The following is a 24,517-nucleotide window of genomic DNA, read 5'->3' as shown; positions in this document are numbered from 1 at the left end:
TGATGATAATAATCACAACAACAACAGAACAACAGAGAAAAGATCAGGCTTGGAATTTGGGCTCTGATGACTTCACTAAAATGCTGTTTTTGCTTGTTATTGTATGATTTATAGACTTATTAAAGGAACTGTTTAAACAAGAACCGTCACCTTAATTTCTTAGTGTGTTTCAGACTGAGGGAATTGACTCAAGCCTACATCAAGAATTCCCTTGGCTCACAACACACCTAGTATCGCCACTGGTGGCCTTCAGGTTAAAAAGGGCCTTAGCATATCCACCTCTTTCTGTGTGTCAGAGAAACTTAGTGAAAGAGATAAAAGAAGAGTGGTGGTCTCCAGGCTTCAGCCAGCCTCTTTACCAAGGCTCTGGGGCCCACCCTCACCACCCACACCTCTTCCCCCGTCCCCTAGGGACTCCCTCCATCTGTTTCTCCTGAAGATGTCTGTGCCTCCTTCCCCAAGTGAAAAGGAGATTTTCCCACCCAGGGGAATGGCTTTTGCAGCCAGGCTCACTTGCTAAATGTTTGCAACTCCATTGATTTCTGAGATGGGCTGGACAGGGATGAGTTGGTACAATCCCAGAGAAAGGCATCAGAAACCCTGCTCGTTTGCTCCTTACTGTGAGATCTGAGGTCCAGCACAGTCCCCTGAATTTTTCCCACATCAGGATAAATTTTCTGACTTCCTGGGATACCTTTCCAAGGGAATGGATCATAGACTTTGTTCTTGCCTTCTTTCCTGGGGTTCTCCAAAGTTCCCATCACAGTTCTTCCCCAGTGACATAGGAGTCTTGGTGAAAACAGAACCCCATGTAACCTGCTATGGCATCACAGAATTCCTGAGGTAACTATGCAGATTAGACCCCTCTCTGATCCTGGGCGACTTCAATTTAAGGCAATGTGCTAATTAAGTACTAAGATGAGTGGTACAGGCAGCAGGTGCAGAGGGAGTTCAGAGGAGGGAGAGAGTTCATGTTCTTCTGAGTTCAATTTATAAGGAAGACCAAATAATTGTATTGTTTTCTTTTCAATTCTCTCCTTAGTCCCTTCTCAAACACAACACTCCCCACAATACACACAGAAAGACACAAATGCCATACCCTGCTCTGTAACAATATGTAAGTGTCAACTCTGGAAGGTCCTTAGCTCTGGGAGTATTTGCAATTTAAGCCCTGACACTGGGCCACCAACGTGAAATCCAGCCCTTTAGTAAGCATACAGTGAACACCTACTATGTGTCAGGCATTGTGTTTGACTCAGGGAATACCAAAATTAACAAGCCAAGCTTACTGTTCCTCATGAAACCTACAGTCAGGGTGAGGCGTGTATAAACAGATGAGCAGAACCTGAGGATCACAGTGAGAGGAGCTTCCTTTGCAGTATGTCCAGGCTGCTGGCCAAGGAGAGGCGAAGAGGAGGGACCAAGCCCAGAAGAAGGCTGCAGAAGGGAACACTCTGCACACTTGAGGCACAGGTGAACGATGTCCTCCCATACCTTCTAAGCTCCTGAACCCAAAATACCCTCCAGAAATTCAAGACAGGGAATGAAAGCACAGGTGGGTGAATACACATACATACATGGATGTAAAATTTGAGGTAAGAAGATGCAAGGCTTTTAAAAAACAGTTAGTGTGTGGTGATAAAACATAAAACACCTTTCAAATGCTTTGTGGCCAATAAAAGGCATATTTTGGTGAGTATCTGTACTAGAAAAAAAGGCTATAAATGCCAGTAGCACACACTTCTCATAGATTTGTACTTCTCCATTTTGACTTGAGGAAGAAACTTCACACCATGATGATCTAGAGAAGTGGAATTTTTAGGGCACAATAGCAACAAGCAAGTAAATGTCACAATTAATATTGGAGGTGATTCAAAATCCAAAGATGGAGAATGTGCTATAAAATTATTATGGACAGCCACCAACATAAGAGTCTACAGCTAAATTCCAGGCTTAGATTTCTCTGACTATGGAAACATGACCACAAAAGACAGCATCCTTTGTATATGGCTGGGATAAATTATTTGGTCAACCAGGAATACAAAGAAAATTATCAAAAGATGTTGGCACCACAAATGTCCTAGTTAATAATTTGATTGAGTCACATACACACACACGCACATGCACACATCTTCTGTCATGTTAACATGTCAGGATTAATAATTCAATCAAGATACACACACACACATATGGGGTGCCTGGGTGGCTCAGTTGGTTAAGCGTCTGCCTTCGGCTCAGATCATGATCTCAGAGTCCTGGAATCAAGCCCTGCATTGGGCTCTTTGCTGGAAGGGGAGCCTGCTTCTGCCCCTCCTTCCTGCTCGTTCTCCCCCCCACCCTGGGCTGTCTCAAATAAATAAATAAAATCTTTAAAAGTAAAAAGATACACACACACACACATACACACACACACACACACACACATCTGTCATGAAACCAACCAATTTGACTAGGAGTCTGCTTCAGGTTTCTTATCAAGTACTCAGTCTTCAGAGTCCAGGAGTCCAGCCTGATAGCTCAAAACATTTGACTGCAGCCCTAACCCTGATGAGAGTTTTCCTGGAAAAGCCTGAAGGCAAACTGGCCCTTCCCCTGACCACAAAACAAGGAGAGAGTCCTCCAAACGGAGAAACTGTCAGCAGAGAAAGATGTATGCTATTCAAGGGCCACATCTGCACCTGTGGGAAGAAGCTGAACTTGAAACCTCACCCAAGAGTTCACTCAAACTAGGATAATGAGGTGACCTCAATAAACAGAAGCACTGTGGGCTGGGTTATCAGACGTTAGATTTGTCATCGAGGTTGAGAAAGAATTGAAAGTGACCAGTGGGGATACTTAGGCAGCTCCTGGCAATGGGACAGCGGTCTCTGAAGAATTTGTAAATGTGGCTGTATGAGGAAGCCAACATTTGAATATCTGCTACAACTGAAGACATTCAAAACCAAACAGAACCTCTCTTCTCATGGCATATTGCTTGGCACAATAATAGCAAAGTACATACTTTGGGGAATACCGATTTACATTCACCTGTCCCTTCCCTATTCTTCACTCCTTGATAGTTTCATTCCCAACATCACCATTCTATTGGTGCTGTCCTTACTAAGACCAGTAATTATATCCAGTCCTCTTGTTTGACTCATTTGAGGTGTTTAACAAGTGGGTCACTTCCCCCTTCTTCAAATGTATTCTTTGACTTTTGTAGCAGATCTTTTGTTCTGGCTCTCTTTTTCCATTTTTGGATTCCCCTCATAGACACTTCTAGATCTTTCTTCCTTTTAAATATTATTGATGCTGGCATTCCATCCTTGGTCCCACTCTCCACTCATTCTATATATTCTTTCCTGGTCATTTGTTCCAATCACCAACTTCCTTCTCGTTACTTCCTGTCACAGGAGGCAAATGCATGCATATGGGAAATGGCTTTTCCCAATTCTACCTAACTGATCAATCTTTTTAAATGCAAAGTTCTTTGTGAACTATGTATTTATTAGGAGAAGTGAAAACAGAAGTAGTGGCCTCAACACCCATCCCCATGATAGGTTCCTGATCATGGTCTCATGAAGCTCTAGTGATAAGTGGGATGATAATGGCTCTTCTTGAAGCCACACTTTGGCTTCTTCTGGTGCCTACTTTGAGAGCAAGTTAGGGGGTCCAATGCAATGTGAAACTCATCTAAACAATATTCACATCCCTTAGCTTGAAATAGGGATTCAATCTTCTTGTGAGAGACCTGATCCTCCATGATCTTGCTCCCTGTGATTGCTACAACAGTGTACAATGCTTCCTAGACCATCTCAGAAGTTGAATCTAGAAGATTGATTTTTCATTGTTTTCATAAACACATAGAAAAAAACTTAATACACATATTGCATGGGGCACTGGGTGTTATACGCAAATAATGAATCATGGAACATTACATCAAAAACTAAGGATATACTGTATGGTGACTAACATAACATAATAAAAAATTATTATAAAAAAAAGAAAAAGAAAGAACTTAGTAGAAGTGTGACAAAATAACAATTTGAGATATTAGCTGTGGTTCCCCTGCCACTTCCAATGAACTTATTGCCCATTCCCTCCTCCATTTAGTGGAAATACACACATTTACGTTAAGGGAACATTGTTAACAACAGAAATACTAAAGGACAGCATAGCTTTTGAGTCTCAAAACAGTGTTTTGAAATGATTACTGGAGACAACTGTTTGAAAAAAAGAAGACTTTTATATTCCAAAATCTTGGCTTTTGAGTATCAAAACCAATATTATGAAAGATTCTGAGACTTAAGTTTGTTCCATACAAATACAGGTTTGGGGGAGAGCAGATGAAAGATGAGACCATCCTACCCCAACTCAGTAAAGAATTCATCACTGGGGTTGAGAGCAGATAATCAAAAAGGGGGAATAAATGAGCTTAGATGTCAAGGGTTCTCTAAGAAAAAGACCTGGCCTGTACCCTATGCCACATTTCAGTGAAGGGGAGAATAGAAAAATCCAGGAGAGTTTGGGAGTCTAGGATCAGTGAGGACTAGATAGAACCCAGGAAAGTGCCAAGGTACCAGGGATCCCGAGGTCTTCATGAGGCAGCAGCATCAGAGTAGAAATGAGGGTGAGTGCACAGAAAGGAAGGTCCTAAAGTAGGGCCTCCTTCCTGGGTTTCTCCATTCTTGAAGTATCTTTGGGGAAGCATATGGAATTTTTTGGGGTCCAAAGTGACCTGAGAAAGAAATTCACAAGAGACTGGTGAATTTCAGCAGCGTCCTAGTTCCATTAGAAGGGGACAGAATGATCTGAGTGGAACACTCACTCCCAGACCACGTGAGGATGCAAACTTCTCAGTGGATGCCAGGAAAATGTGGCAGAGACCAAAGACCAGACACAACCTCAACTACACTCACTGATGTAACACAGGACCCTGGAAACTTACAAGCCTCTGAGAATACAGGTAGGAGGGGGGAAAGCTCTGGATTGACTGAGTTTATCTTGAATTGTTCAGTATTAATTTCTTCATCAGTGGAAATATGATATAATTGATCTAAGTTATAATAAATAGATTATATTTTGGCACATTTGAATCTGTGGACTCGGAGTCTGCATCTCCCATATGTTTTTTGCTTAAGTAAATTTTTAAAAAACACAATAATGTCCAGGTCCCTCAGGCAAGCCCAGCATACCAATTGGTCTAAATCTCCAAGCTTTAGAAACGCTACCATCAATGTAACTTCCAACATTTACTCTCTTCCCCTGCCCTCCTTCTTCAAGAGATAATCCAGATGATTTGAAGTGAGTGAGATATGAGGGTGAATACTGGGTAGGGTGGGGCAGAGTCCCCTTCCCCCCAAATGGTCCCAGAGCCATAGACTAAATAGCAGTTTCTATACTCCTTTAATAAAAATGTATTGGGCAGAATGGAAAAACACTGCACAAAATGAGCAGTCACACAGATCCCTTTTGGGACACTTGTTCTGCTGCTTTCTGCCTCAGAGCTATTGCTGAGTGGGGAGAAGAGGGCATCGTTAGCTCAGAGCTGCTGGCAATGGCGCTCCCCCAGCCAGTCCCACTGCTGTGGCTGCTGTTGTTGGCAGCTTCCGCCTGCGGCAGCTGCTCTGCTCTCCCACTGTGTGCCCACACCCCTAACCCATCCTCCAGCCTTCTCAGAAAAAGATGCAGAATCAGGCTGTAGCCTCCCACTGGGTCAGACCCTTGCTCTTCTGCATCCCAGGTCCCATGGCTTCTAACTGCCCTTGGCAGGGCCTTAGGAAGTTTAGCCACAATCTCACTGGCTTAGGCCCCTTCTGTGGCTGAACTCTTCCAACTTCGAAACAGACAGCTTTCTCAGGCACTTGCTAAGACCGAGCAGTCAAAGAAAGCAAAAGAGCCCTAAGATTCAGGGTTTAGCATTTTGGGCTAGCTCTAAACCAAACTGAATTTGAATTTGAATTTAAAAAATCTCATTCTCTGAGAACTAAGCAGGAGTTTCATCACCTAAACAAACCACTGTATTCTTGGCTCCTGCATTCCCTTGAGGTACTGTGAGGATTAAGTTAAATTTGATTAATGGAGAAAACAAAAATTCATTGCTTATAAAGTGATGTTTAAATAGAAATTATTGCGTGTTTCAACATTAAATCTGAAATGTGTCCTCTGCTGCTTAAAATAAGTGAGAAATATGTGATGTTGTTGGATTAAAGATATATTAATCTTTTCTAGAATAACTAATCACAGCTGGGACAGGTAAAGGTTTAGGGAAAACAAAACTGCCCTGAGTATTTTCTCTCTATCCAAACTTAAATGGAATGTTTGCAAGCTCATTAACTATAATATTAGCAACTTGCTTGCCTCCAAGTCCCCTTCTCCATCCTGAATAGGAAATGAAAATGTTGATGAGTTTTGCAGACAGGGAATGCATTTCACCAACACTGATGGGGCATTTGCCATGGGCCAGGCAATGCAAGGGATATAAACAGGATCAAAATACAGGCCAAGTCTTTAGAGGACTCAAAACCATCAAAGCATATATACTCACAAATATGTATAATATCATGGGAAAATGGTATAACAGTTTTAAGAGTACCATCTAATGGGAATCTAGGGAAAGGAGCAATGACTCCACTCTGGGGTAGGTCAAGGATGGAGAGAAAAGTAGGTGAAATTAGAAGTGAGGCTTCCCAGGGTATGTAGGGGTTTCTCAAGAAGACAAGTGGTGAACAAGCACGCCACCAGAAGGAACCACAGACAAAATCACAGATATGGGGCAGCCTTGATACGTTCCATCTGTTCAGTTCTTGGAGAACTAAAGCCAAACATATATGGGACAGAGTGATAGCATAAGAGGCTACAGAAGTAGACTGGGGCCTCACACAAGAAGAGACCTGTATGCCAGGCTAAATATTTAGTTTTTATCCTGAGTCATCATTGATGTTTTTGGTGAGAGCAGTGACTTGATTAGAAGGTGGACGGGGGTTCAGACAGAAGCAAAGAAACCATATAGGCGGCTACTGCCATAGTGGGGGGAAGATGGGACAGGGGTGATTTCTCTTCTAGTTTAATCTAGACTGAGCAGAAGAATGCCTCACCAAATAACTGATCAAAAATCTTAGTGGACCAACGAAATTGTTTGAACCCCATGAAATTGCCATTTTTGTATGTCAATAATTGTTGAGCACCAGCAATTTCACACAATTCAATCTAATATAAAATGACTGCCCATAAGCTACTCTGAATTTAGGACAGATACAAGGAGAACATACCTTAGAAGAATTAAATTTCTAGTACCAGGGATCCTATCTGTGTAACTTGCTTTGTACATTACCTACAACACAAATGCCTATAGCTAGATTCTTAACGCTCTCTTAAGGAACAAAAACCTGTCGAAAATATTGCTTAGCATTTTGCTATTTCTTCCATCTCCCTTTGTTGTTTGTTTATTTAGAAGTGTGTTACAAAAGAAAGAAAACTACCACAATGTACACAGAATAAGAAAAAGGAAGTTGAGATTCAAGGTGGTAGGAAGAGGGGAGACATAAAGAAGCCGAGGGCAGTCTGCTAACTGTAACTAGAGAAAATTAGAGTTACACTGTGGGGGTGGATTTGCCTGCGGAAATTTGAAGAGGATCTCTCTGGATTTCAGTTGGAGAGGGGGAAGAAATTCGAGGCCAGGGATGGGGGTGGGGGATGACAGTCTGATGGCGCTAATCCTGTGGGAAGAGGATTCAGGAAGATTTTAGGTGGATGTCTCTTCTAGCGCAGACGTAGCATGATTTAGTTTGAATCCAGTCTCAGGAACATCAACCTCCACCCCCACAAACATTTGCGCACACGCACGTGTGCATACACACACACACACATATCTACAGTGCCTCTTTGCCTGTAAATTAACATTAAACTGTTCTATTCAAGGAACCAAGATTTTGCTATCACACTCAAAGAAGTGACAAGTTGCGATTTCCCACCATGTGGTGCTACCCAGCGTGGGGAAGGAGGGAGGGCAATCTGAAGAGGCAGAACGCAAGCAGGTCTGAAAGTGGGGGCATTATGTCCTTACGCTCCCCTCCCCCCACCACTCTTCACCCCTTTTGGGCAGCATGCTGCACCTATCCAGACAAATGAACTTATACACGGCGCGCCTCTTGGCTCTCCCCTGGAACCACCAACACTCACAACTTACAGAGGAAGTAGTGGTCTCATATCAGAGAGCATCTCCAGATCAAGAGAAAATGCTGAAGAGCCAGCAGTTTCCGCAATCAGGTCCTGCTGGCTGAACTCCTCCCCTTACTCACCTAGAACTACCATCAGAGTTAAGGTCAAGCATCCATCTGAGCCAGTGTTTATAAGGGTGGGAGTGCAGTAGCAGAGGCAATGTTGACAGAGCCTTGATGAAGGACCCATGAGGGACTACAGAGCCTATGGTTAGGTAAAAGGCTCTTTGCCATAACAAAGGGGTACCACTGGGTTGCAAAACAGGCCACGGGACTTTGTGGCTCCTTCCATAAAGAGAAGTCTATTTTCCTAACTCTTGAATCTGGCTGGCCTTGTGATTTGCTTTGACTACAAGTGATGCTGCCTGAGTTCTGAGCCTGAGCTTCAAGAGCTCTTGGGAGACCTGAAGTCATTGCCACATGAACCAGGTCAGCTAACCTGCTGGACAAGAGACAAATGGCCCACCGCCTCAGTCTACCACCAGCTAACCACCAGCCAACATGAGTGAGGCACTGACTGCCAACAGAAGTGCCAGAGTGAAGCCAGTCGAGACCAGCAGAAATCTCCAGCTGCCCACATCATAAACTGAAAAAAACACCACTTATTTAAAGCCACTAAATTTTAAGGTCGCATGTTATCCTGCAAAAACTGAAAGGTGTTTGAAAAAAGTGCATAATAAAATCATTATTTAGAATTCCTACAGAAGTATATCATCCAGAAAAAAACAATTTTTCTGAAGTTTCCAGAAAAACCTTTGTAAGAGTTTCCTATTTTTGCTATCTTGGGCAGAATTTTTTCTAAAAGGCATTATGCACTTTCCTATTCCTTTAACAGAATGCACAGAACATGATTTAACCTTTCTTCAGGATCATAAAACAGACATAAAATGATCACACTGTGCTACAGTCACATGAAGACTTCAAGGTACTAGCGAGGTCTATGGAGAGAAGCCAGAGGGGTATGAGCCGTTGTTCTCCCCAAAAGATGACACCCAGGATTTTGCTTTTTCCCTTTATAAAAATGCTGTGATTTTTAACAATTCCATAAAGAGAAAATCATCACCCATGTTTCACAATTTATATCACTGATGTTCTATCCTATTTCCAACAAATTCAATTTTTTATCTCTTGTATTTCAGGATAATTCAGGGTAGGGGCTGGACAAAGGGGCCTCTTAAGATAGGGGATGGGCCCTGCCTATGTGTGCCCCAAATCATGCCATCCTGTCTCTGCATTTACACCTGTGGGTTATTTACCCCCTTACCAAATAGCCTCAGATCTCTGTCATTTATGAGTTCTTATTCCAATTTTTTGTTGTTTTTCCTATTTTTTTTCTTACTAAGTTAAGGTGCTATATCTCTTTCCTGTTAGCCTGCTTCTAGAAACCCTTCTTCTTCCCTCCTTATTAATGCACTGAATCAACTGCCATTTAGAAAATCATATAATTAAGCATAAAATATAAAGAAATGAGTGTAAAATAAGGGTCTAAGGACTCTACTAGGAGTAAAGTGAATAAAAGATAATGACTGTATTAACGTTATGGTAAACAAGACACCCTGAAAACCTTTCCACTACCAGAGAACCATACCCTATATAAGCTGTAACATTATTTAAAAAGCGTAGCTGGACATTCACAGAAGTAAGTGGTGGGAGGTACTGAAATCCAACCAGTTAACAGAAGCCAATGACAAATTCAGATGTGCCATGGGAACAAATGCCAAGAACAGCCTAGAACAATGAGATTGCAGCTAGGGTGTGCTGCAAGATATGGGGCTTAGGAGGGATGGAGCTCAACTTGAGATACCAGCATTAAGACAGGACTCTCTAGCGGCACCTGAGTGGCTCAGCTAGTTAAGTGTCCAACTCTTGATTTTGGTTCAGGGTCATGATTTCAAGGTCATGAGATTGAGCCCCGTGTCAGGTTCCACACTGAGGGTGGCGCCTGCTTAAGATTCTCTCTCTCCTTTTCCCTCTGCCCCTTTCCACTTTCTCTCTCTTAAAAAGAAAAGAAAAGAAAAAAGAAAAAGAAAAAGACAGGACCCTCTAAGGTGGTTAAAGAAGTCCCACTCAGTAGTGACCTCCGGCTTCTGAAAAGTCAATAAAAACCCTGTCTGGAAACCAAGGTTTTGGGTTGAAAGCAAAACAAAATTAGACCCTCAGGATTAAAACAGATTAGAGGAAATCAAGTATGGATTCATAATTTTTATAAAGTCACCAAATATCCATGGAAAGAAGCTACTAGGAATAAAAAGCTGGGGGGAGGGAATCAAAAACTTTGCAACCTCAAAGACTTTAAGTACTAGAATCAGCAAATTAAGAATATACAGTAAATGCCAAATAAGATGTTTTCCAAAAAGTTATAATAAAGGGGTGTGCCTGGGTGGGTCAGTCAGTTAAGTGGGCAACTCTTGGTTTTGGCTCAGGTAGTGATCTCAGAGTCATGAGATCAAGCCCCACACTGGGCTCCACACTCAGAAGAGAATCTGATGGAGGAGTCTCTCTCCCTCTCCCTCTGACCCTCCCCCCACTCATATTCTCTCTCTCTCTAAATAATAAATAAATCTTTAAAAAAGATACAATAAAATAAACATGAAACAAAATCCAATCAGAAATTACCAGGAAAATTCATAAAATAAAATAAATAGGAGTGTTAGAGGTTAAAAATATAATCACTGAGGGGCGCCTGGGTGGCACAGCGGTTAAGCGTCTGCCTTCGGCTCAGGGCGTGATCCCGGCGTTGTGGGATGGAGCCCCACATCGGGCTCTTCTGCTGTGAGCCTGCTTCTTCCTCTCCCACTCCCCCTCCTTGTGTTCCCTCTCTCGCTGGCTGTCTCTATCTCTGTCAAATAAATAAATAAAATCTTTAAAAAATATATATATATATAATCACTGAAATTAAAAGCACACGGAAGAGAGACTTAACCAGAAAGCAGCAGAAAGACAGAAGGAGGAGACCTATGAAAGAAAAAACAAGAAGCAAGGGGTATAGAAAGAAAAGGCCTAATTTTTCATCAAAAGATCAGTGAAAAGAAAGGAGAGAGGAAATATTTGAAACAACAATGACAGATAATTTTCTAGAATTTATGAGCATCAAGAATCCAGAGATAAAGAAAAACATATACAGGCAAGATAAATGCAAAGAAAACCTCATGTAACTATATTGTAGTAAAACAGATAAATACCAAAGACAAAAGTATATATCCTAAAAAAGTCAGGGAAAAAGACCAATCACCTACAAAAGAATGAAAGACTTAAAGCAGGCTTCTCAAGAGCTATCTATGATGGAAGTTAGAAGACATGCAATAATATTTGAAGTTCTAAGAAAAAAATAAAGACACTTTTAGGTAAACAAAACCTAAGCAAGTTTACCACCAGAAGGCTTTCATTAAAACAGGATATACATTAAGAATAAGGAAAATGGACTCAGTGGGAAGGTCTGAGATATAAGAAGTAGTGGTGAGAATAGCAAGAACGCTTCAAAATAAATACTTAAGAAGTAGAAGAAGGGAAATAATAAAGATAAAAACAAGCAGTCATGATACAGAAAACAACAGTAAATGGTAAGAATTAACAAAATTAAATAATGGCTCTTTGAAGAGGTCAATGAAGGAGACAAACTCCTGGTGAGCTAATAAAGAAAAATTACACTAAGGCAGATGATGGAGGATAACTATTTATTTATTTATTTATTTATTTATTTATTTATTTATTTTATCTTTTAATGATTTTTTATTATGTTATGTTAGTCACCATACAGTACATCCCCGGTTTCCGATGTAAGGCTCGATGATTCATTGGTTGCGTATAACACCCAGTGCACCATGCAATACGTGCCCTCCTTACTACCCATCACTGGTCTATCCCATTCCCCCACCCTCCTCCCCTCTGAGGCCCTCAGTTTGTTTCTCATAGTCCATAGTCTCTCATGTTTCAGGATAACTATTTAAAAAACCCAGACATTAGAAGCAATAAGAAAGTGGTGTGAATAACTTAATGACCAAAACTGCGAAAAGGTATTTGAATTAGGCAAAATCGTAGAAAAATTTAAGTTGTGAAAGCCTACCCTGGAAGGCATATAATCATTAAAGAACTTAAATCAGTAGTTAAAATATTTCCACAAAATATTGGAAAAATTAATCCAGGAGTATATAAAAAATATGATGTCATAAACAAGTTTGCTTTATTCCAGGAGTGCAGGATAGTTTAACTTCAGAAAATCTAAAAGCAAATTCATTAATTAACATGTTAGAGCAGTACAACTATATTATTAGGTTAATAGATGTGGAAGTAAGCATTTGATATTATTCAATACCTAATCATAACAACAAACTAGAAAGGAACCTTCTTAATCTGAAAGAGGCTACCCACCCCAAGTCTACAGATATAGCATTCTTATATATGAAATATTTAGAAGTCCCTCTTAAACCAGGAAAAGGATAGAACTATACCTGACTCTGTTCAATATTTTACTGAATGTTCTAGCCAGTGCAATAAAATGAAGAATTGGAAAAGGAGCAAAACAATCACTTCTCACAGAAGATATAACTATTTACAGAGAAATACATGACGATTTACAGAGAAATTGTTAGAATTCTTTCTAAAAGTTTAACAAATTTGCTAAATGTCTAATACGCAAACAGTATGATTTCTATATGCCAGAAGCAACTGTTTTTAAAAACCATTTGAAGATATTCTTTACAATAGCAAACAACAAAGCAAAAAAAAAAAAAAAAAAAGGAAGAAGAGAAAAAAGGAGACACTTATCAAGGATTTGCAAAATATTAATATTTATGGAAAAAATTTAAAACTTTAAAGATATTAAAGGAAAACTAAATATATATATTTAGGCCCATGGATAAGAGTCTAGGTATTATATCAATTTTCACCAAATTAATCTTTATATTCAACTTAATTCCAATAAAATATTGAAATTCTTAGAAAGCCTATTTTAAAATCTATATGGAAGAACAAATATGGGATAGTGAAGAATAGCCAGGGCACTCCCATAGAAGAGAAAAATACAAATATCAAGATGTGTTTAAAACCTGTGTAATTAAGTTAGTATGGTATTGATATTAAAACTGATAATTTAGGGGTTCCTGGCTGGCTCATTTGGTAGAGCATGCAACTTTTGATCTTGGGGTTATAAATTTGAGCCCCCTGTTGGGTGCAGAGATTATGTGAAAAAACAAAATGTTTAAAAAAAATGATAATTTAACCAAAGGAACAGAATATAGGACTAAAAAATAGATATTCGCAAATATGAACGCTTTATATATGACTTGGGTGTCACTGCAAATCAATGGAAAAAATGAACGGTTCAATACATATAGGGATTAGGCATATTAGGCTACATGCATATTCACCTAGAAAAAAATATCTATACCTCATACCATATATAACATGAATTACAAAGACTTCAATGTGAAACCCAAAATTTTAAACATTTTAGAATACAGGAGAATATATTTGTAACTTGGGCTAAAAAGAGTTTCCTAAAGAAGATATAAAGAGCCATAACCCTACGAAAAATACTAACTTGACCACTTTATGATTAAGGCCTTCTCTTTCAAATAAATTGAAAAGTAAGCAAAAAGACAAAGCATAGAATGTGAGATTACTGCAACATATTTAACTGACAAAAGAAAAATATGAAGATATACAAAATACAAAAATCATACATATACACATAAATAGAAAAGTGGGCAAACAACATAGTTATTTTACCATAGAAGAAACCTGAAGGACAAACATTTGAAAAATGCTCAATATTGGGACACCTGGGTGGCTCAGTTGGTTAAGCATCTGCCTTCTGCTCAGGTCATTATCCCAGGGTCCTGGGATCTAGCCCAGTGTCCCTGCTCAGCGGGGAGTCTGCTTCTCCCTCTGCCCCTCCCCCCCTTTGTGCTCTCTCTTTCTCCCTCTCTCTAATAAGTAAATACAAAGTCTTTGAAAAAAGAAAGAAAAATGCTCAGTATTACTAGAAATGCACAAAATAAACCATATTTTACCCCATCCAGAGGCAAAAACCTACTAAATTTGATAATACCAAGTGATAGCAAGGATGTGGAACAGAAAGACCTCTTATGTTCTACTAATAGAGGTGTAAATGTATACAACCACTTTGGTGTTATTTTGTCAAACTGAATATGCTTAAGCCCTATTATATGGCAATTCTACTGTTGATATATCTCTAGAGAAACTCTAGAGAAACAACACATGAACAAACATGTTAAGATCAATATTATTAGTAACAACAGAAAGCTGGATATCATCCAAATGCCAATCAACATGAGAATGGATTAATAAATTATGGTATATGTAAAGTATAATATTATATAGTAGTAAAAATGAATTTCAAATACATCAACAATGTTAATGAATTTATGTATCTCTTCTTTAATAAACATACAAAGCACAATCTATATGCCCAGTACTGCTCTATGTGATTTACAAATATTAACTTATTTAATTCTTATAAAAATATGGTGAGACAGGTACTATTATTACCTCTATTTTGCAGAGGGGGTCCCTGGGCACAGAGAGTACATATAACTAATTAAATGAAAAATGCAAGTCCAGAAGACTACATATAGCATAATATTTTATTTTAATAAAACTAAAAACCAAAGAACACTCAAGATTATATTGTTTTGGAATATAGACATAAGAAAATGTTTTTCAAAGAACAGATGAATTATATGTCTGAAACTTTGGAGAGTAGTCATCTCCAGGAGGTTAGCAGTCCTGCAGATGAGAGAGAGCTTTGGAAGTACTGGTAATGCTCTAGCTTTTATGACAGGTGGTGGACTCACAGCTGATGATTATTATCATTATACTTCATAACTTATATATGCATTGCATATAGTTTTACTTCTATCAAAATTATATTTTAAGAAAATCAGCACCTGCATTTGTAACATTAACTATTCAGGAGACTTTTTTGCTAATTTTCTGGTGTTCGGCTGCACCCCAAAGAGATGGGATTGCTAGGTAACTGATTTCCAGAAAGGCAAAACTGTAACTTTTTTTTTTTCAGTATGTGTATAGTCATTCTGGTGATAAATCAGGTTCAAATCAAAGCTTATAGGGGAATGAATGATCAAAACCTGATCTTTTCTTTTTGGCACACTAAATGCAAAAATGAATTTGACCACTGAGAAATAGAAAGTAGCCGCTTTATTTCATCTCCCTTAAACTAATACACCTATCTTACTCCAAGAGTTGGGATAACAATGGCAGCAAAAATAACAGTAACAACCTCCCCTTAGGCTTCAACTGGTAAAAAGTTGAGAAGTTGTCACGCTTGTCCTTATGAAAAGAAAAAGCTTGACAAACTGAAAACCAATGACTTTTCTTAAAACCATCAAAGACCTGAGTTTGTAGGGCTTCCACCCCACAATCTGCATATACAGGCTCATTCAGACACATCCAAGATCTTCTTACCTGAAGCAGAAACTGTTGTGGCAACTGATAGGAACACTTAAATGGTAATTTTGATGAACTGTTGATAGTTGAGTGTGGATTAGCATGAGAATGAGAAAATCCTAAGAGCTCACAGTCTAAGGGGTTCACCATATGTTCATGGGTTTTTCTTCCAAGCATCCCTCCAGGTTCTCACAGTGAAGAGCCAAGAAAAATACACTTGGGCTCTCGCAGGGGTGGAGAGAGGAGAAAATCACTGTGAAGTGCACCCAGAGCGTTCTCTATCATGAAGACCTACACTCCAGGAAAAAAATATTTTCCCAGCTGGGGAAGAGCATTCCTCCCACTCTAGCCCCTTCTAGCCTTCTTGTTTCACTTTAGGGGTGAAAAAAAAAAATCTATGCCACTGGGAAAAACACTTGAGAGAGTCACAGTCCAAAGCCACAAGCCTAGTAAAAGACTGAGATTTAGAGGGGGGATTATAGAATGCTTCTTCTCCCCAATATCAGACCACCACACAATGGGGATCCAGAGAACAGCGGTTTATAGCTGAAAGAATTACAAGATGTAGACTCTCTCTTAAGAGGAGTGCTTAGGGCATCCCAAAATCAAGAGGAGAAATAATAACAAGGACACTTGAGGAATCTGAAGTCTCAAGCACCTATAGCCACAGCAAATGTTGAGCATAGACAAATTTATAATCATATTAACATAAATGTTCTCACTAGTGATCTATATACCTCAGTACTGGGTTATTTGATACAATATGTCCAGCTTGTAGCAAAAAATTACAAAGCATGAAAAAGAAAGAAAAGAGAAAACTTTGAAGGAACAAAGCAGGCATTAGAATCAGACTCAGATATGACACAAACGTCAGAAATGTCAAATAGGGAATTTAATATACTATGATTAATATGTTAAGGGCTTAAATGTAAAAGTAAACAGTATGCAAGAACAGATGGGCAATATAAACAGAGAGATGGAAACACTAAGAAAAAATCCAAAGGAAATGTGAGAAATCAAAAACAATGTAACATAAACAAAGGATGCCTCTGATGGGCCTATCAGTAGACTACACAACTAAGGAAAGAATCAGTGAGGTTGAAGATAGGTCAATAAAAACTTCTCAAACTACAATGCAAAGAGAAAAAAAAAAGAAAGAACAAGAACAAACCTATAATAGAACATCCAAGAAATGTGGGACAATTTCAAAAGATGTGGTATATGAGTAAAGAGAATACCGGAAGCTGGAAAAAGGGAGAAAAGAGCAAGAGAAATGTTTGAAGAAAAAACGAAATTTTCTAAAATTAAGTAGAGACACCACATGATAGATTCAGTGATCTCAGAAGATACCAAGCAAGATAAATAATAATAAGAACAATAACAAAAACACTACCAAAGCACGTCATATTCAAACTTCTGTAAACCAAGGACAAAGAGGAAATCTCAAAAGAAATCAGAAGAAATATCACCTTCACTAAGAACTACAGTGGACTTCTCATCAAAAACCAGGCAAGTGAGAAAGGAGGAAATTGAAATATATAAAGTGTTAAAAGAAAAAGACACCAACCTGAAATCTGATAGCCAGTGAAACTATCCTTCAAAAGTGAAGGAGAAATAGAAACTTCCTTAAACAAACAAAAATTGAGGAAATGTATCTTCAGCACATCTTCTCTGAAAGAAGTTTTTAAAGTTCTTCAGGGAGAAGGAAAATGATATACATCAAAACACACAACTACATAATGCAATGAAGAGCGTCAGAAAGGGAATAAAGTTAAAACAAAGTCTTACATTTTTTTGTTCTTAATTGGTATGGGTGAACATAGCATATAGAGTGAAATGAATGACAACAATGTCATAGTGAATGGGGGGACTGAGAATATTCTGTCATAAGGAAGTTATATGACATGTGAAATAGCATAGTGTTATTTGAAAACGGACTTAGATTAGTTAAAAATGTATACTGCAAAGTCTAGGACAACCACTATTTTTTTTTACATAAGTATAATTGATATGTAAAGAGAGAATCATTTTAAATGTTCCATTAAAACTGGGAAGGCAGATAAAGAAAAAACAAATGCAACTTATAGAGAATAGTTACAAATATGATAGATACTAATTCAACTAAATCAATAATGATTTTAAATGTGAATGAATTAAATATATTAATAAAAAGAGACTGTCAGAAGGGATTTAAGAGAGAGAGACCCAATTAAACAACCATATGTTGTCTACAAAAAAACACATTTTAAATATAAATACTCAAATAGACTTTCTTTAATGGGGGAAAAAAGATATACCATGCTAACAATAATCAAAAGAAAAATGGAGTAGCTGTCTTAATATCAGTCAAATCAGTCTTTAGAACAAAAAAAAATTATCAAGGATAATCTTATAAGAGGAGCATATTATAATGAAAGAGTTAATTCACCAAGAAGACAGAGCAATCTTAATGTGTATGCACGTAACAACAGAGTGCCAAAAGCTGGTATGACTGAAGAAAGAAGTAAGCAAATCCACTATTATAGTTGGAGACTTTAACACCCCTCTTTCAGCAGTTAAGAAACCAACCAACCGTTGGTGGGAATGCAAGTTGGTACAGCCACTCTGGAAAACAGTGTGGAGGTCCCTTAAAAAGTTAAAAATTGAGCTACCCTATGATCCAGCCATTGCACTACTGGGTGTTTACCCCAAAGATACAGACGTAGTAAAGAGAAGGGCCATATGCACACCAATGTTCATAACAGCAATGTCCACAATAGCTAAATCGTGGAAGGAGCCGAGATGCCCTTCAACAGATGACTGGATTAAGAAGTTGTGGTCCATATATACAATGGAATATTACTCAGCTATCAGAAAGAACAAGTTCTCAACATTTGCTACAACATGGACGGCACTGGAGGAGATAATGCTAAGTGAAATAAGTCAAGCAGAGAAAAACAACTATCATATGATTTCTCTCATCTATGGAACATAAGAACTAGGATGATCGGTAGGGGAAGAAAGGGATAAAGAAAGGGGGGGGTAATCAGAAGGGGGAATGAAACATGAGAGACTATGGACTATGAGAAACAAACTGAGGACTAAGGAGGGGAGCGGGGTGGGGGAAAGGGATAGGCCGGTGATGGGTAGTAAGGAGGGCACGTATTGCATGGTGCACTGGGTGGTATACACAACTAATGAATCATCGAGCCTTACATCGGAAACCGGGGATGTACTGTATGGTGACTAACATAATATAATAAAAAATCATTATAAAAAAAATAATAAATAAATAAAATGAGGCTCTTTTAGACAGCTAAAAAAAAAGAAAAAAAAAAAAAAGAAACCAACTAACCAACCAAGTAATCAGTAAAGATATATAAAGATCAGCAAAGACCTAAACAACATTATAAATCAATTTGATAATTGGCATTTATAGAATATGCTATCCAACAACAGAATATACATTTTATACACAATCACACAGACCAAGATGACCACATTCTGGGCCAGTAAGTACAACTTAGAAAATTTAAAAGAAGAGAAATTCATACAAAGAAGTTCCCAGATTATAATGAAATTTAACTAGAAATCCACAACAGAAATATAGCTGGAAAATCTCCAAGTATTTGGAAATTTAACCACACACTCCAACATAACACATTGGTCAAAGAAGAAACCTCAAGCAAAACTAAAAGTATTTTTAACTAAATGAAAATACAATTTATCAAAATTTGTGAGATGCATAGAAAGCAGAGCTTACAGGAAAAATTGTGGCATTAACTGTATGTATTAGAAAAGAAGAAAGATGTAAAATCAACAACCTGAGCCTCCACCTTAGGAAAATAGAGAAAGAAGAACAATTCAAGCCTAAAGCTAGCAGAAGGAGAAAATAACAAAAACTAGAGCAGAAACCAATGAAATTGAAAACAACAACAACAAATCAGTGAAACCGAAAGCTGATCCTAATTAATCAGAAACAGGTATGGGTGAAAGCCTAGGTAGAATTCATCTATCAATTTGTGAAACACAAGCACCAAGTTATCTGCTCCCAAAAGACAATGCGGGGAAAAGCATAGGGTAACAGTTACATTTACTTGCAAAAAAAAAAAAAGAAGGAAATAAAGAGAGAGAGAGAAAAAAAAGGAATCACCCTTCCCAAACTATTTCAAAATCCAGCCAGGAAACCCCCATTTGGTTTTATAACCTAGGAGTAATCCCTGGTAACTCTCAGCTCTGCCCTTTGGCCTAAAGGCTCCACCCTCTCAGTCCTCCTTTCATTTTCATGAAAGATAGCATGGACTTACAGCTGAGTAATTTTATCAGCCAGTTTCTTGTCTGCAGAATTCTGGGGGTACAATGACCTTCTTTCATTTGGTACCCCCTCTGCCCTTTTCAGTCCGAGGTAGCAGTGCTTCTAATGGTACAAAATTCTCAAATATTTTGAGTATCTCATGTGTATGTCATGAGAACTCACTCCATTAAACAAGAGGTTCCCTCACGAATCTTTCCTAGATAATTTCATTTATATTTCTGGCTTCTCCTGAGATGGATGGGGGGATTCACACACCTCACCTCTTGGAAGAGCCCTTAGTGTAACTAGATACTCTAACCTTCAGAGGCACAAGCAAAAGCCAGTTCCTTGACTTTCTCTCCAAGAGCATACTTTCTGGACAGTGAATCACCAAATTTCACTGTCTTTTGTAATCCAGATAGGTTGAGAATTTCCTAAATTATCAAGGCCTGGCTCCTTATTGTTTAACAATTATTCCCTCAATCTATCTCTTCATATTTCACTACAAACTGCAACAGAATCAGGGCTTGCCTTCAACACTTTGTTTGGATATCTCCTTAGTTAAATATCTAACTTCACTGCTTATACATTTTGCTTTCAAGTCCTCACTCCCCTGGCAGTGACTTCAACACCCGTATTTCTACCAATAGTCTTTTCATAACAATTTAGATATTCTCTAAGACTACATGCCTTTTCTACCATGCTCCTCACTGTTTTCTGAGTTCTCACTAGCAGAATCATTAACATACACATTTTTATTATTAAAAACTTTTATTATTCCAGCCTCTGTCCATTGCCTGATTCAAAAGCCAGTTCTCCATTTTTGTTACAGCACCATATCATTCCCGATACTGTCTGTATTAATTTCCTTATGCTGTGACAACAAACTACAACAAACTTCATGGCTTAAATCAACAGAAAGTTATTATCTTACATTTCAATAAGTCCAAAGTTCAAAATGTGTCTCCCTGGGTTTAAAGTCAGGTTTTAGTGTCAGCAGGGCTGCGTTCCTTTCTGAAGACTCTAAGGAGAACCTGTTTTGTTTAGTTTCTGCTTTTTCCATCTCTAGAGGCTGCCCACATTCCTTGGTGTGTATGTCTGTGTGTGCATGTGCATGTGTACATGAGAGAGAAAAAAAGGAAGGAAAGTAGTTAAATTTATATTTATTTGATTTATTTTCATGGAGAGCCAGAGGTAGGTGGGCCAGATATGCTTAGGGTGAAGCCAGTTGTGTGAAAGACAAGTCCACAAGTAGAATTTGCATTGACTTTAATAAGAAAGGACTGAAGAAAAATATTCAATAATTTGGGCTGATTAAAATTTTGGCCAAAAAGAGATTCGATGCACACTCTTTCCTGCCTCCAGCCTTCCATCCACTATTTCTCTACTGCATCCTGATCTTCCTAAGGAGTATCTACTCATGCTGGAAGATTTCATTCAAATGTCACCTCTGAAAAACCAATCCAAAGCAGACTTAACCTATTCTACCCCTTGACATCTCACAGATTCTGGTATCTATTTCCATTACAACTCATCACATTGCATTTTGATTTATCATAACTGTCATTATTATAAAGTCTGTTTCCCCATCACCACTGCCAAACGCCATGTCCTTACACCATTAAAATTTAGGGCAGAGATTTCGTTTGATTCAAGAACTACAACTGTGGCTACAGAACTTTGCACAGTGCCTGGCAAATGGGACGTGCTGAGAGAGGCGGGGGTGGGGGAGCAGGAAGAGATCCTAAGAGACTCCCATCAGCTCAAAGGGAAGCAAATATACTAAAACTCAATAAACCCCATGTTGTGCTTAGCTTTGTTGCATGATCTGCAAGAGCCCAAGCAATTAGGTTTTTCAGAACATGCTACTCTTGGCTCTGTCCTTCCAGCCAACCTTTCCACATATTGCAGGGTCTATTTCCACTGAGACCTTTCTCACATTCTTCTATTTTTCTCCAGTCCCTTATGCATGGCAGTCCCCCAATGGCAGCCTGCTACTTGAGAAGTGTGAGCTCACTGTGATTTATATTCCAGCTGCCTTCTGGAAGGGGCTGTGGTCCAGCTGCACATTTGTATATTCATTGAGCCGTACTCCCTACTCCACAGCCTCCTGACAGCTGCAGATGGCGCAACCATTTTTCATACGGTATGGGAGAGGAGGAGAGGGACAGGCTTAAACATCACCTGGAGGAGACAGCAGCTTTGGAGCAACCAAGAGAACAGGACTGATAGAGAATTAGAAACTGAATAGGGAGCAGATAGTATCTTCTTATTCTATTGACAACCTCTTAGCTAGTGTACAGCTTCACCATTATCAATTACAATTACACACTGTGCAGAATATCCTAAATACCCTGGAACTGTATGTAGGAGCTTATAAGCAAAGGCTTTGAACTTTAGCTTTCTCTCTTTCTCTTTCTTACAGTATGATCTTGCTGATCATAAGCCCTAGAGTGAACAGCTCAAGAACAAAAAAGAACAAGAAGTTGAAATGGCTGAAGGTGGACAGGAAGCAAGTTAGTAAAAAAAAGAAAAGGATCAGAAACCCAGCATTCTGGCAAGAGTGGAGATTACAGAGAAGGAATTACCCATGGGTACTGGCCACCATCTCTGTGACAGAGGCAGGCGTTGACACATCAAAAAACAAAACTGCTGGCCTACAGAAGGAATCCAGGGACTCACAGCTGAAACAAGAGGTGTATTTCTCCAATGAGATATCCTGCATCTTAAGGAAAAAAACCAATGGGCCACCTACCTGGGTTACTCTCTCCTGTTATCCCACAGTTTTATAGTCCACATTTTGGCTCCTGCTTACATAAAGCTTAACACAACCTACTTGTGATGTTTTGTACATATTCCTTTCATAAATCTAATCTCAAGAATTACATTCCTTTAGGACCAGAATTGAGTTACCTATTTTATTTTTCAAGCCCAATATTTAACATGGCTGTGGGCAGAGTTTGACTCTCCTCAAATACCTGTCCTTCCCATAAATGTTCAGGTCATAATAAACAAATTTTGTTCTCTCTGTGGTGAGGCAGATCATCCTTGTATTTGGAAATGAATATTCATTTGATTCATTACTTTAAACTGCATTGGATTTCTTTCAATTTGAATGTAATTCCTATTGACAAGTTAGCTCAAACCCTGAGCTCTTTAATTTTCTTTCCTCTTCTCTCTCTTTTTTCTTCTCTTCTTCTCTCTTCCATATATCCATTAGATCATTCCAGCATGCTGACAAAGAGTATTTCAGACACTATTGAGATTGAGGACATTTACACTATTTAACCACAAGAGGAATAGGGACAGAATGTGAGGGAAACTATATTATCTAGAGTAATGCTGAAGGACTGGGCTTTCTTCAGGACCTAGTCTAGCCACAGCCTCATTTGCGAGGGCTAGCAATAAAACCACACGGTAGGACCCCACACAGGAAGACCCATCTGTTGGGTGCATGTGGGGGTATTTGATGATAATCACACATACATAGGAGATACATGATATTCTAAAAGAACAAATCTTAATGTATCAGAACAAACTTTCTTCTATCAAATAAAAACTTTAGGGATCAAAAAGAATCTACTTGGGATTGCCATTTTCATCTGAGTCCTATATGATACCACTTTCCACCAATGTGATGGTTCTTTGTAATAAAAATAGGCTATAAAAGGAGTCCTACACAATGCTCCTTACACAATATTATCAGGGTTTTTATTTATGAAGACACAGATTTAAAGTTAAGTCAATAGGAAAAATATGCTTTCCTTTTTCAGGGACTAAACTGATTGTCTTCAATCTATACCAAGAAATGCTTGAATTTGGGAATCTCAGGAAGAAAATGATCCCAGTCCTCAGCAGTGAAGAACTGGAATCAAAGCATTTTTCTCACCATCACTCCTTTCAAAGACCCAGTCTGTCCTTATTTAGAGTCAATAAACCCCAAGGCAGAGGAAAGAATCTACTTTTTAATTCACTTGAAATCTGGACTGCTAATGTTTCCAAACACAAGGAGATATAGAGGCTCTAGATTCCTTTCTCATGGGTTTTCTGAAAGAGCAGATTGACAATGCCACATTTGGGGAGAAAATGAAGAGTGATGCATAAAGAAGACAAGAGGGGATTGAAGAAATAGAGAGGTATCAGGAGAGAGGGTGTATTCACGTGGATCTCTTCCAAAGTCCTAAACTATGAGGCAGAGTTCTCCCAGCCCTTGTGTGGTACAAGAATGAGTTAGTGAGGTAAGATCCCAATTCTTGGTCCTCTTGCTCTGCACTATCTCAGTGCATTCTTCACGAAAAGAGTTGCCTGAACTTCTATCAGGGTTCTAATATATGCAGTGAAAAGACAGGGATGGTCATGTTCAGGAATAGGGCAGGACACTGATCACCGTGGGGGCTCTGTCAGGCATGGGGCAATGAGGGAGCACGGTGATCATCAGTGGCCTCACCCTGTGAATCACTACATGGTTAGGACTATAGACTATGTGCAGAAGACTCTCAAAGCATAAGATCCACCATGAGGCCACTGGGGATCACTTCTTCTACTCGGTGGCAGAGAAAGAAGTGATCCTGCCATTCCCAGAGTATAGGAAAAGTCTTGGTTAATGGCTCTAAGTAAG

Source organism: Ursus americanus, chromosome 2 (genome assembly GCF_024610735.1).
Source record: "Ursus americanus isolate L20-20 chromosome 2, mUrsAme1.1.p, whole genome shotgun sequence".
NCBI lineage: Eukaryota > Metazoa > Chordata > Mammalia > Carnivora > Ursidae > Ursus > Ursus americanus.
This window is presented reverse-complemented; position numbering follows the sequence as displayed.